Below are 12,186 nucleotides of genomic sequence, written 5' to 3'. Positions count from 1 at the left end.
TGTTAATTTAGACATACTGGATCAAGTGGACTATGAACACAGTTGACAAATATATATTTTTATATTGCTCATTATTTGTAGTTACTTTGTCATTTTCTAGTCAAATGTAGTAGAATCAGCCTGTTCTTACATCACTTCTTTTGTTCACTTCTTGGAAAATGAAAATTATGTCAGAATTACATTCTAAGAGTTAATTGAACTAATTTAGAATAGATGTTTCTGTGTAGTTTGTCACAACTATTGTGCAAATTAGAGTAAACACTATATGTTTTTCTAATAGGAGTTTGGAATTGCTTTTATTTTCATTAATGTAAATACATACACACATATATATATATATAAAAACATGGTGGTAATACAAGCAACTGCTTCATGGCTAAACAATGTACAGCCCCAATCCTGCAAATATATTTGCATGTGCTTAACTTTAAATACCTGAGTAGTTCCATTGAATTGAAATGGAAATTAGACTGTCATACACAGATTTATTTATTTATTTATTGCACAGAACAACTTCAGCTTCAGTGAAGGTTCACAATAACAGGAATTGCAGTGCATTGAGCTTTCCATCTACATAATTAAAAGATTGTTTTAAAATACTATATTAGTGCTAATTATTACTGTCAATGTGTATTAGTGCCTACCAGAAAACCTAACCACAGCAGGAGTGTGTGGCAGAAGTTTTTCACTCAAGCCTGGCTCCTGCAAGTTCCACAAGAAGGTTTCCATACATACCCTATATAACAGGAACTGTGGAGGGTGTTCCAGAGCCAGGTGTGCAGTCTGTTTGTTTTTGTGCCCTAACCAGAGACGCCTATGCACACCCTCCCACACCAAATATTTTTGTACCTGGCAGGAGTAGTGCACCTTGTTGTGGAAAGTGTTGAGTGCTTCCTCAGTGAAAGTGAAGGGTGCATGGGGCTGCTGCTGGCCAAAATACAGGTGCACCGTACTGCAAAAGCAGAGTTTGTGCACGGGCATACGGGTTATTCATTTATTGGACCAGAATTTGGCAATAGAAATCAAGTTTCACTGTAACAGGGTTCCGCTATGTCCTCTCAGAGCAACCCCTGATTATTACTCCATATGAAAAGATAGCAGTGTTACTTACATCCTTGTATACTTTTCATTATCAGTAAAAAATAAATAAATGTCTTCCTTCAGAGTTTCCTTAAGGAAAGTAAGAGAGCCAGGATCTGACTTTGTTTTTAAAAGTGGGTTCCTATGTAATAATTTTCCATCTGAGGACTCTCCAATTTCATTGCTAAGCAAATGAAACAGGACAAAGTAACCCCCTTGCTATCCCATAAGAATGTGTTTATGTAAAATTATTGTCTTCTCGTCTAGAGTTATTGCAATTGCTTATTTGGTTCTTTTTCTCTGACTGAAATATGGCAGCTAATAGACTGCATTTTACTAATGGAAAATTAATAAGCACTCTTGATAGTCAGGTTTATAAATATGTAAAATATTTTAATTGTTTTTAGCAAAACAGGCAGGTAATCAATAATATCAGACGTGACAAACATACTGTTGACATGCACTATAGTCAAAAGGGTTGTAAGAGATAAGGACTTCCTGTCAGCAGTGGCCCGTGCTAATTAATATTCAGACATGGTCATGTTCAATGATAAATGGATTCCTTGAACTATATTGATATAGTAGGTTAAACATTGAAAAAGTTGGGTTGAACTTTGACTTTAAATATTCATTAGAGCTAATTATGGATTTTATGACTACATGAATTACAGTTTCTGTGTCATCATTGGCAATTTATTTTAAATTTATTTAAAGCAATTTCATAATATAATATTGGCTTTATCACATTCATTGAGGTAATGCAGTAAATGTTTACTCTGCACAGTAATTAAACTTTTGTACATAGCATTTCCTTTGAGTGTTAAACTTATACAATAGAAATGACGTACTTCTAAAAGCCCTGTGTCAACACCTATTAAAAAAACGTTTATGGGTGTAGAGTTCGGCAGATTTTTATACTAGGATTTCTATATAATCAAAAAAATGATACTTTTGTAATGCCAAATGTGTAATGCAACAAGACTACAGTATTCTCTGATTTCAGAGTAGCAGCCGTGTTAGTCTGTATTCGCAAAAAGAAAAGGAGTAGTTGTGGCACCTTAGAGACTAACCAATTTATTTGAGCATAAGCTTTCGTGAGCTACAGCTCAGTCTCACTGTTAGGAGTAATTAATCCAAACTACCCATTTGGCGTGGAATCATGAAATAGACTTATGATATTGTATTGAATATCTAAAGGTTAATTAAAGACTAAAATGGACATTTGGGAACAAATTATGGGCAAAATAAAAGCATAATATGTAAAGCACCGTTAATATAAATGAAACTACCTTATTTTTTCTCAAATGTGTATCTATGGGTATGTATAGATGTGTGTATATCACCCACAAAAATACACTAGTTTACAGTTTATTGCTGTAGTGAATTATATTATCCTTTTGCAAAATATGTTACCAAAACTTTAAAAGTAAAAACCTTAAGCGTTAAAAAGAATGGAAATGATCAGTAACAGTAGTTTGTGTAAATAATGTGTTACCCTTGAAATGCAGACATTTGGTTAATGACAACATTGCCATAAGAAAATCACCTTGCACATTCCAATAACAGCCTGAATTTTGACACACGTGCCATATTTATAAATTCTTATGAAATCTATAATGGTATCTTTGGCTGTGTGACTATAATTAGTGATGGGTGTATTGAAAGAATGTCTAGGATTTTACAGCCAAAATATGTGCTGGGAGCATAATCCTTTCTTACACAGCCCACACTCCCTTTTGGTTCACCTCTCTTCCTACAAATCATCATCTATGCATCTTGGAGGAGCTCCTGTGCTGCAGACTTTAGGCAGGGTATGGCAGTGGGGCTCTCTTTCTGCACTCCTTTTAGGTGCATGTCTGGCAAAGGTGTCTGTTTTGGGATGTCCCTGAGACCTGCACATCCACCAGTGTGATATATGCCATCATGTGCCAGCAATGCCCCTCTGCCATGTACATTGGTCAAACTGGACAGTCTCTACGTAAAAGAATAAATGGACACAAATCAGATGTCAAGAATTGTAACATTCATAAACCAGTCGGAGAACACTTCAATCTCTCTGGTCACGCGATCACAGACATGAAGGTCGCTATCTTAAAACAAAAAAACTTCAAATCCAGACTCCAGCGAGAAACTGCTGAATTGGAATTCATTTGCAAATTGGATACTATTAATTTAGGCTTAAATAGAGACTTGGAGTGGCTAAGTCATTATGCAAGGTAGCCTGTTTCCTCTTGTTTTTTCCTACCCCCCCCCCCAGATGTTCTGGTTTAACTTGGATTTTAACTTGAAGAGTGGTCAGTTTGGATGAGCTATTACCAGCAGGAGAGTGAGTTTGTGTGTGTATGGGGGTGGGGGGATGTGAGAACCTGGATTTATGCAGGAAATAGCCCAGCTTGATTGTCATGCACATTGTGTAAAGAGTTGTCACTTTGGATGGGCTATCACCAGCAGGAGAGTGAATTTGTGTGGGGGGGTGGAGGGTGAGAAAACCTGGATTTGTGCTGGAAATCACTTTAGATAAGCTATTACCAGCAGGACAGTGGGGTGGGAATAGGTATTGTTTCATGATTCTCTGTGTATATATAAAGCCTGCTGCAGTTTCCACGATATGCATCTGAGGAAGTGAGCTGTAGCTCACGAAAGCTTATGCTCTAATAAATTGGTTAGTCTCTAAGGTGCCACAAGTCCTCCTTTTCTTTTTGCGAATACAGACTAACACGGCTGCTACTCTGAAACCTGAGATCTTTGAAAGCCCACAGTGTGCTTTATGGAGCTTTGAACTCCTCTTTCTAGGCTTCTTCGTTTCTCTCACAAAAGATTACTAATTACTTTGTTGTTCTAATTTCCTATGTATGATATTTTGTTTAAAGCTGCATCTGGAGTTTGAGGTGTTAAAAACAAAGCCATTTATCTGTAAGTTTAGAGCGGGCGGCGGGGGTCAGAAAAAATAAACACCAACCTTAAAATTTCATTTTGAACTCCTTTCAAATAGTAAGCCACTTACTAGATTTATGTATAACTTTACAGAAAATTAATTTTTTACTCTGACAGTAAGTTGTGCAGTTTTGGTTATGATCAATATTTGTTTTCATGCCTAGACAAGCTATTTAAACCCTGCTTTGGATAGAATTCTGAATGACTACAGAACCACTAGCAGTGACTCCATAATATCTCTGTGGGCATGGTGTGTAAAATTGTTGTGCGTGTGTGTGTGTATAGATATAGATATAGATAGATATGGAAGGGCCTGGATGACTCATTGGGTTGGTACAGAGTATTTTCTCTCTAATCCATCAATTCAGATCTTGCCCCAGCTAGTGGAGACTGAAAGTCATTTATCATGGAAGGGTAAGGTGGCCGATATGAACTAAGTTGGAGGTCTCAGATCAGGCCGTGTTGCTGCTTTATTTAGATCTTTTAGGAACCTCTGATATTTTTGACCACAAGGTGGTGTTAACACAGTTACAGACACTGGCAGAAATGTGGCTGTTTGCTATGAGTTTGTCTGGTTGTTTGTTTGTTTAGAAAATGCCCAGAGGGGAGGAATGAGTATTTGTTCGTCTGCCCCAAAGAACTATCCTGTAGGTTTCCCTCTCCACTCTTTTACCCTTCTTTCTCAATGTGTTGTGAGACTACTATGGGAGATGATGAGGGTGATGATAATACTTAGCTCTTATATGCACAGAATGGGGTCAGTATATTGATGACATTTGGTTCTGTATCTCGGTGTCATCTGACACCAATAGAAAGGATTTCAGCTTTCTGGGTGTCTGGCTGAGCCTGGGGCGTGGATGAGAACTAGTTGACTGAAATTTAACCCAGGCAAGGTAACTCTGATGCTGGTGGGTTGTTGGAGGAACTGAAGAAATGGTGGAAAAAACAGCTGCCCCTTCAATTGAACGCCTCGTTTGCTGTCTCCCCCCAACACCCCCCCCCCCCCCCGGTTGGTAATGTTGGGAGCACACTGGCTCCTTAACTGCTTCTGAATGTTCATATAGTAGCAGGGCCAAGTTGCTTAATTCCGTATGTGTTTGTTTTAGAAGGTTAAGAGCTTTTCCTTCTGATACAGACCTCACTGTAAATTATCCATGCATAACACTTTGAGATTGGATTACTACAGTGCAGTATTCTTGATCCTATATATGAAGACCACGTGGAAACTTCAGCTAGTGAAGACAGTAGCTGCCTGCCTCCTGAGTTGGTTTCACTCTGGGAGCACATTACATGTACCCCAGACTCTATACTGTCTCCCAAGTCATTTCCTGTTCAGTACAAAGTTTTGGCTTTTATTTAGAATACCTTTATGGTTTGGGTCCTGGGTATCTATTAAGAAACTATCTTGTTCTGTCTGTGCCTTATCCTGAGAAATGAGGTTACCTGATGTAAGGGGACTGTTGCCCCCTTACTAACATTCAGTGGAGGTGTTTTAGTTGCTAGCTCCCAGTACTAAAAAAGGGGGAAGGGTTGATAGGGAATAAGGACCCTAAGACTGACAGCCCCCAGGAACAATGGGGACAAGGCCAATGCTCCAGGTCGACCTGAATGACAGGGCGGGCAGGCTAATCAGGGAGTCAGGAGGCCAGGGAGGTCCCGTCTTCCATGTGAGCTGGAATTGCCTGGGTCAGACAGAGTGGGGCCGAGCTAAGGAGAAAGCAGGATCCCAAGCTGAGCTGGGGAGGAGAGCTGGACCAGATCCAGAGAGAGCAGACCCTGTCCTGGGAGCAGAGCTGCAGCCCTAAAGCCAGAGGCACAGCCCAGAGAGAGCAGACTTGCTCTGGGAAGAAAGCTGCCGCAACCAGAGCCAGAGGGGCCAGAAAAGCAGCCCAAGAAGCAGGTCAGTGCTGGGAGCAGAGTCACAGAAGCAGCCTGCAGAGCAGACCTGTCCTGGGAGCAGAACTGCAGCAACTAGAGCCAGAGGGGCCAAAGAAGCTGGCCAGGGAACTGGAGGCAGAGCAGCAGAAGTACAGAGACAGAGTGGTGGAGCTGGGGCTGGAGCAGTCCGGAGCTGGGTGCGGTGAGCAGCTGGGGAGAGCGAGGGGGACCCTGGGCAGCGGGCCCAGCACAGGGAGACGCCTCAGCCAAGAGGCTCTGCAGGCCAGGCTTGGATCGTAACCCCGACAGGGCGGAGGCGACACTGGGAAGAAGGGTCCTACCACTTAGAGTCTGAGAGCGTGTGGCCACCACCAGAGCAAGTGTCCAACCCACAGCATCCCTGCAGCACAGCCAGGGCCTGAGAAGGAGGCCTGGGACTTACCAGACTGTGAATTGCCCTGACATTCCAGAGACACTGTTTGTGATGTTCCCTGCCACAGAGCGAGTTGATGGGTTTCCTTTAACCTTTCCCATTTTTCCTTATTCTTTTTAAAATTAATTGGTGATCAAATAACTTGCATTTGCTTTAAATTATATGTAATCGTCAGTGGGTCAGAGAAGTGCCCAGTGCAGAGAGAGTACCCTGGAATGGGGACACCCTAGCCCCTGTCCTAGGTGATCACAGCAGGGTTGGGGGTCGAGCCCCCAGGAATCCTGGGCCCAGCCTTGTTGGGGTTACGAGGACTCTGCCAGACAGGAGAGTGGAAGGGGAGCCCTCAAGGGCTGGGAGGCCACTGGGTAAAGGAAGTGGGAGCGAGGACTCAGATCCTTTTGATAGCCCAGTTCTCCGGGGTAGTGCAGAAGCTAGGAAAGTTCTCCACGATACCGGGACTATTCCCCCGCTTACATTGAGATGATCAAACTGACAGTCATCAGATTTATACATCAATGTATTTTCAGTGGAAGGCCCTCAGTTCTGGAATTGCTTTCTCTTTTAGTCTGACAAAACCCACGTTTGATTCCCAACAGCGCACTTTATTTTCTCAGACGTTTTCCTAAGCAGTTTTTTTTAGGGAGAGTTTAGTTTTCTGGCTGTTGTTGACCAGTGTGCTTCCTAAATTCTGCTGTAAATGGCAGGTGCATTACGTAAACTGAACAATAAATATGTGTAATAAATAAACCTTTCTTTAAAGATATAAAGTATGTAACAACACTTCTTTGACTGCATCTTACAATTTACTTAGTTAATGTGTTTGTGCGCTGTTTGTGTAGAATACACTTGTCAAGGTTCCTCCCCCACTCTGAACTCTAGGGTACAGATGTGGGGACCTGCATGAAAAACCTCCTAAGCTTATCTTTACCAGCTTAGGTCAAAACTTCCCCAAGGTACAAAATATTCCACCCGTTGTCCTTGGACTGGCCGCTACCACCACCAAACTAATACTGGTTACTGGGGAAGAGCTGTTTGGACGCGTCTTTCCCCCCAAAATACTTCCCAAAACCCTGTACCCCACTTCCTGGACAAGGTTTGGTAAAAAGCCTCACCAATTTGCCTAGGTGACTACAGACCCAGACCCTTGGATCTTAAGAACAATGAACAATCCTCCCAACACTTGCACCCCCCCTTTCCTGGGAAATGTTGGATAAAAAGCCTCACCAATTTGCACAGGTGACCACAGACCCAAACCCTTGGATCTGAGAACAATGAAAAAGCATTCAGTTTTCTTACAAGAAGACTTTTAATAACAATAGAAGTAAATAGAAATAAAGAAATCCCCCCTGTAAAATCAGGATGGTAGATATCTTACAGGGTAATTAGATTCAAAAACATAGAGAACCCCTCTAGGCAAAACCTTAAGTTACAAAAAAGATACACAGACAGAAATAGTTATTCTATTCAGCACAATTCTTTTCTCAGCCATTTAAAGAAATCATAATCTAACACATACCTAGCTAGATTACTTACTAAAAGTTCTAAGACTCCATTCCTGGTCTATCCCCGGCAGAAACCAGCATATAGACAGACACACAGACCCTTTGTTTCTCTCCCTCCTCCCAGCTTTTGAAAGTATCTTGTCTCCTCATTGGTCATTTTGGTCAGGTGCCAGCGAGGTTACCTTTAGCTTCTTAACCCTTTACAGGTGAGAGGAGCTTTCCCCTGGCCAGGAGGGATTTCAAAGGGGTTTACCCTTCCCTTTATATTTATGACAACACTACACTACGAACTGTTTCTATTTTAGTTTTTATTAACTGCTCAAATGATCAATTGAATAACCACCAATTTAGAATAAGAAATGTGTTTCCTACTGTAGCTTACAGTTGCAAAAGATGAGTTATGTTTTGGGCCTAAAAATGTGGGTGCCTTTGTAATCTCTATTTGTGCTATGCAGTTTCTCTGTGAAGTGCTTAATGTTCTGTAAATATTACTGCTGAACAACAGTTAGTTGGGCCTTCTCTTAAAATGGTGCTGAGCATAGAGTGTGAATAAGTTCCTGAAACAGCTTAATAAACCAGAGTACTGAAGTTTTAATTTGTATGTGTAACTGCTGTTGATGTACTCTAGTGGAATCAACATGACCTGATCTAGGAAAGGATGTATCCATGATTTAAGCTGTGGAAAAAAGTTTCCTTTTTTGCATTTAAGTTGCCCTAGAATCAGAGCAGTGGATAGCATATCTACACTCCATCGTTTTTATTGGTTTCCACTTCTGTACATAAACCTGATTAAGTCTGTTTGAATACGGAAGGCTGTGATAACCATAATTTCCATTCCATTAACATTTACCTCCAGTGAGTGGTATGTTCAGAATTAATATACTTGCGTATACTGTACTATATCCCAACTCAAAACACATCTTTTCATGTTGGCATAATCAAAACCTGACAGAGAACCTATAAGGTATTATTTAATAGTTACCAGTGATCCTTTATGTGCACTATCAGCTGAAAGTCTACTAATGCTACAAACATTGATTCTCAAATCAAACAAAATGCTGTGTAATTCTACATATCAGTTATAAAATCCTTTAGAGAGAATAAGATTAAAGCTGTAAAAGTGGAGCAATGCATGAAACAAGTCAGCACCTTCAGAAAGTAAACTTGTAGCCTGAGTGTGAATATCAATTCTTTTTGATACAATCATGGCATCTGTAAATAGAAAGGAACTGTGATGTCACTTCGGTCCTTGCTAGCATATATACTTACGTCTAAATTTAACTGTCATAAGTGATGGAACAGTAAGGATTCACAGTCCTATAATGTAGGCTGAAATTTTCACTTGCTTTTAAAAATTTTAGTCTGATGAGGACAGGCCCCTAGATTCCAAATGTACTTTGAGATGGTTTTAATTCGCCGTCTGACTTGAGAAAAAAAGAAAAACTCGCACTATCCACTATTTAAATATTATAGGCAGGGCAGATAGCACTGCTTATTTTTAAGGTTGCCTGACACTTCCCAATGCTGTATAAGGCCCTGATTTCTGTTGCTTTTAACTTTGCCGTACTTCAAACATTTGGGCTGAAATTTTCTATACCAGGTGTCTGCCTCAGTCTGATTTTTTTTATTTAACTTCAGCCATTGCTGAGCATGAGAATAGGGGGAAATGTGTTCTTTTGCCCATGTTAAAAAATTCTGAGGGTTTTTTCTTTGAAAATATCTAGCACCCCCAATCTTTGGAGCAGAAACTTGAAATTTGGCAGGGATATATCTTTTACCATCTCCATGAAAATCTGGCCAAACTTGATTATCATACACATTGTAAGGAGAGTGATCACTTTAGATAAGCTATTACCAGCAGGAGAGTGGGGTGGGGGGAGGTATTTTTTCATGCTTTGTGTGTATAAAAAGATCTTCTACACTTTCCACAGTATGCATCCGATGAAGTGAGCTGTAGCTCACGAAAGCTTATGCTCAAATAAATTGGTTAGTCTCTAAGGTGCCACAAGTACTCCTTTTCTTTTTGCGAATACAGACTAACACGGCTGTTACTCTGAAACCTTAAAAATAACAGTTAACATATGTTCAGTAGATACTTACTAGATTTTAGTAGCTAAGTTTCATGAAGATTCTGTCCACATTGGGCATGCTGCAGCCCCGCAGCTGAACAGGGCTTTCCCTGCATTTACAGCTCAGGCATATTGCGGGCCATTTCAGGTCCAGTCAGCTGAACTGAGAACAGCGAGACTGTCTCTCCTATGCTCTCATTGAGCCTGCGGGGCCCAGGTAGCACATGGAAGAGGAAGCTGCCTGATTCAAATGCAGAGAGGACAAGTGCCAGACTGTGGGGGAGGGGGCACAGAGAGGGAGCATGGAGCATGTATAGGTGAGACTGGGACTGGCTAGATAAAGAGACTGGGGAGGAGGAGTTGGGGAAGGTGACTGGGAATGAAATTGGGAGCCCAGCAGTCTTTAGGTTTATGTCTGGCACCTTTTCGAGGCTGGAGAGTGAGACTGCCCTGCACTCACCTGGTAGTGGCTGGGCCTGGCTCCCCACTCTGAGTTTTGTGACATGGTGCACAGGGTGCATGCCACTGTGACCCCAAGAACCAGGTCGCAATGCCAATCACGCAGATTTGGCCCAGTTGCCCCTCCATAATGATGCCCAGAGTGGGGAATCTGGCCCAGCCCCATCGGCCAGGAACCAGTACTGCCAGGTGAGTTTGGGGCAGGCTTGCTCTCCAGGCCACCGCCAGTGGCCCATCACCCTGGGCTCTGCCACTGGTCATGCTCAGGGAGAATGGACAGACAAGTCTCTGCCCACTAGAACCCACGCTGCTCCAGAGTCTGTAACAGAACACGTAGGTCTCATCATGCCTCTGTTCCCAGCAAATAGCTGTGAAACCCACTGGCTAGGTGTCCCATCCCCCACTAGTGCTGTTCCACATACAGCATGACAGTCTATTACCACTATCTGTTACTCCATCAGATCAAGAGGCAGAGAGATAAGTGTGATGTATCTAAAGGTTCCAGTTCTGCTGATGATGCATGTGGGTGCCAATATGATGCCACAAAATGGATTTTTTGTTATTTCAGTTTACTTTTTAAAAAACCCTAGGAAATCACACACATACAACTAAGTTAAAAGACTATTATGGTTGTAAAATCAAGCACTCAAAAGTTAGGAAATACCATATTAAGGCTGCCTGTGCAACTTAATTTTGACCCCCGCTTGGTGTAGGCAGTATGATACAGTCTTTATTTATATGATCACATACTATTTTATCCACAGGAACTCTTTCTGATTCAGTACACAGACTAGGACCTGGTCTGGAGATGAATCTGTGGTGTGTAGTAAAGGAGACTGTTGTCTGTAGTACCACTGCTTCATTTGTTGTAGAAGTTTTGAATGAGACGGGGAGCTGCTGGAAGAAAAAGAATGGTTTCATAGTTAAGACAGCTGAGTGCTGCACTAGAGAATTGGATTTTATCCCTGCCACTGAATTCCTATGTGATGCTAGTCAAGTCACTTAAACCACATTTTTCGTAGGTGGTCACTGATTGTGTGTACATCATTCTTTGATGCCTGACATGAGATCCTAGGGTCTGATTTGCAGAAGTGTTGAGCACTCACAGCTGCAGCTGAAATCAACGGAAGCTGTGGTACACCCTGAACAATGAACAGAATACAAACTATTAAACAGTTTCTTCTTAAATGGGAACTATCCATCCTCTGCACTGAATGAGGCAGGGGTCTTATCAAAGAAATAGTATATGATCAAGTAATTAAATACTATCATACTGGATATGCACAAGGGGCTGAATTAAGGTTGCACAGGCAACCTTGATCCTGGCATTTCCTGACTTTTGAGTGCTTGACTTTGTCTACTTAATGTTCTGTTAATGTGGTTTTTGTGTGTGTAACATAGTACTCTGATGCTCCCCCTGCTGGCTAAGCAGCACCAATGTCTTCATATACCCAAAGAGTAACAAACAGCACCACTATCCTCAAATGTCCTCAAGGATGTGCTGATACTATGAAGGATGCTGGAGAACAGAGTAGGAATGATGTAGAAATAGTATTTTAATTTCAGCCTCAGTCAAAGCAGAGGTTTGATGCTGCGGATCATGCATTGGATTACACAATTGGGACTTAAATCACAAAAAATGAGTTGACTATAAAACATTTGAAAACAGGACTAATGAGGAAACATCATGTTATAGTTTTATTTTTTGTCTTTTTCTGATAGAGCAAGCATTTTCATCACAAAGCATAGTTTTCATTTTAGTATTTTAGTGAATTCAGATCAAGTCTGAAATGTACTTCCTTGTACAAGTGGATCTCAGTAGCTTAATCAT

The 12,186-nt window shown here is 41.3% G+C and overlaps 1 protein-coding gene across 4 annotated transcripts in view; it reads left to right on the top strand.

Moving 5' to 3' along the window:
- The window catches only part of INPP5A (inositol polyphosphate-5-phosphatase A), a 426,365-nt gene that overhangs the window by 236,807 nt on the left and 177,372 nt on the right, over window positions 1-12,186 (top strand). The window lies entirely within an intron of this gene.

The sequence above is a fragment of the Lepidochelys olivacea genome (assembly GCF_965140295.1).
Source record: "Lepidochelys olivacea isolate rLepOli2 genome assembly, chromosome: 7".
NCBI classification, from domain to species: domain Eukaryota; kingdom Metazoa; phylum Chordata; order Testudines; family Cheloniidae; genus Lepidochelys; species Lepidochelys olivacea.
Note: the sequence above shows the minus strand (reverse complement) of the source record. Positions and strands in the feature narration are given on the sequence as shown.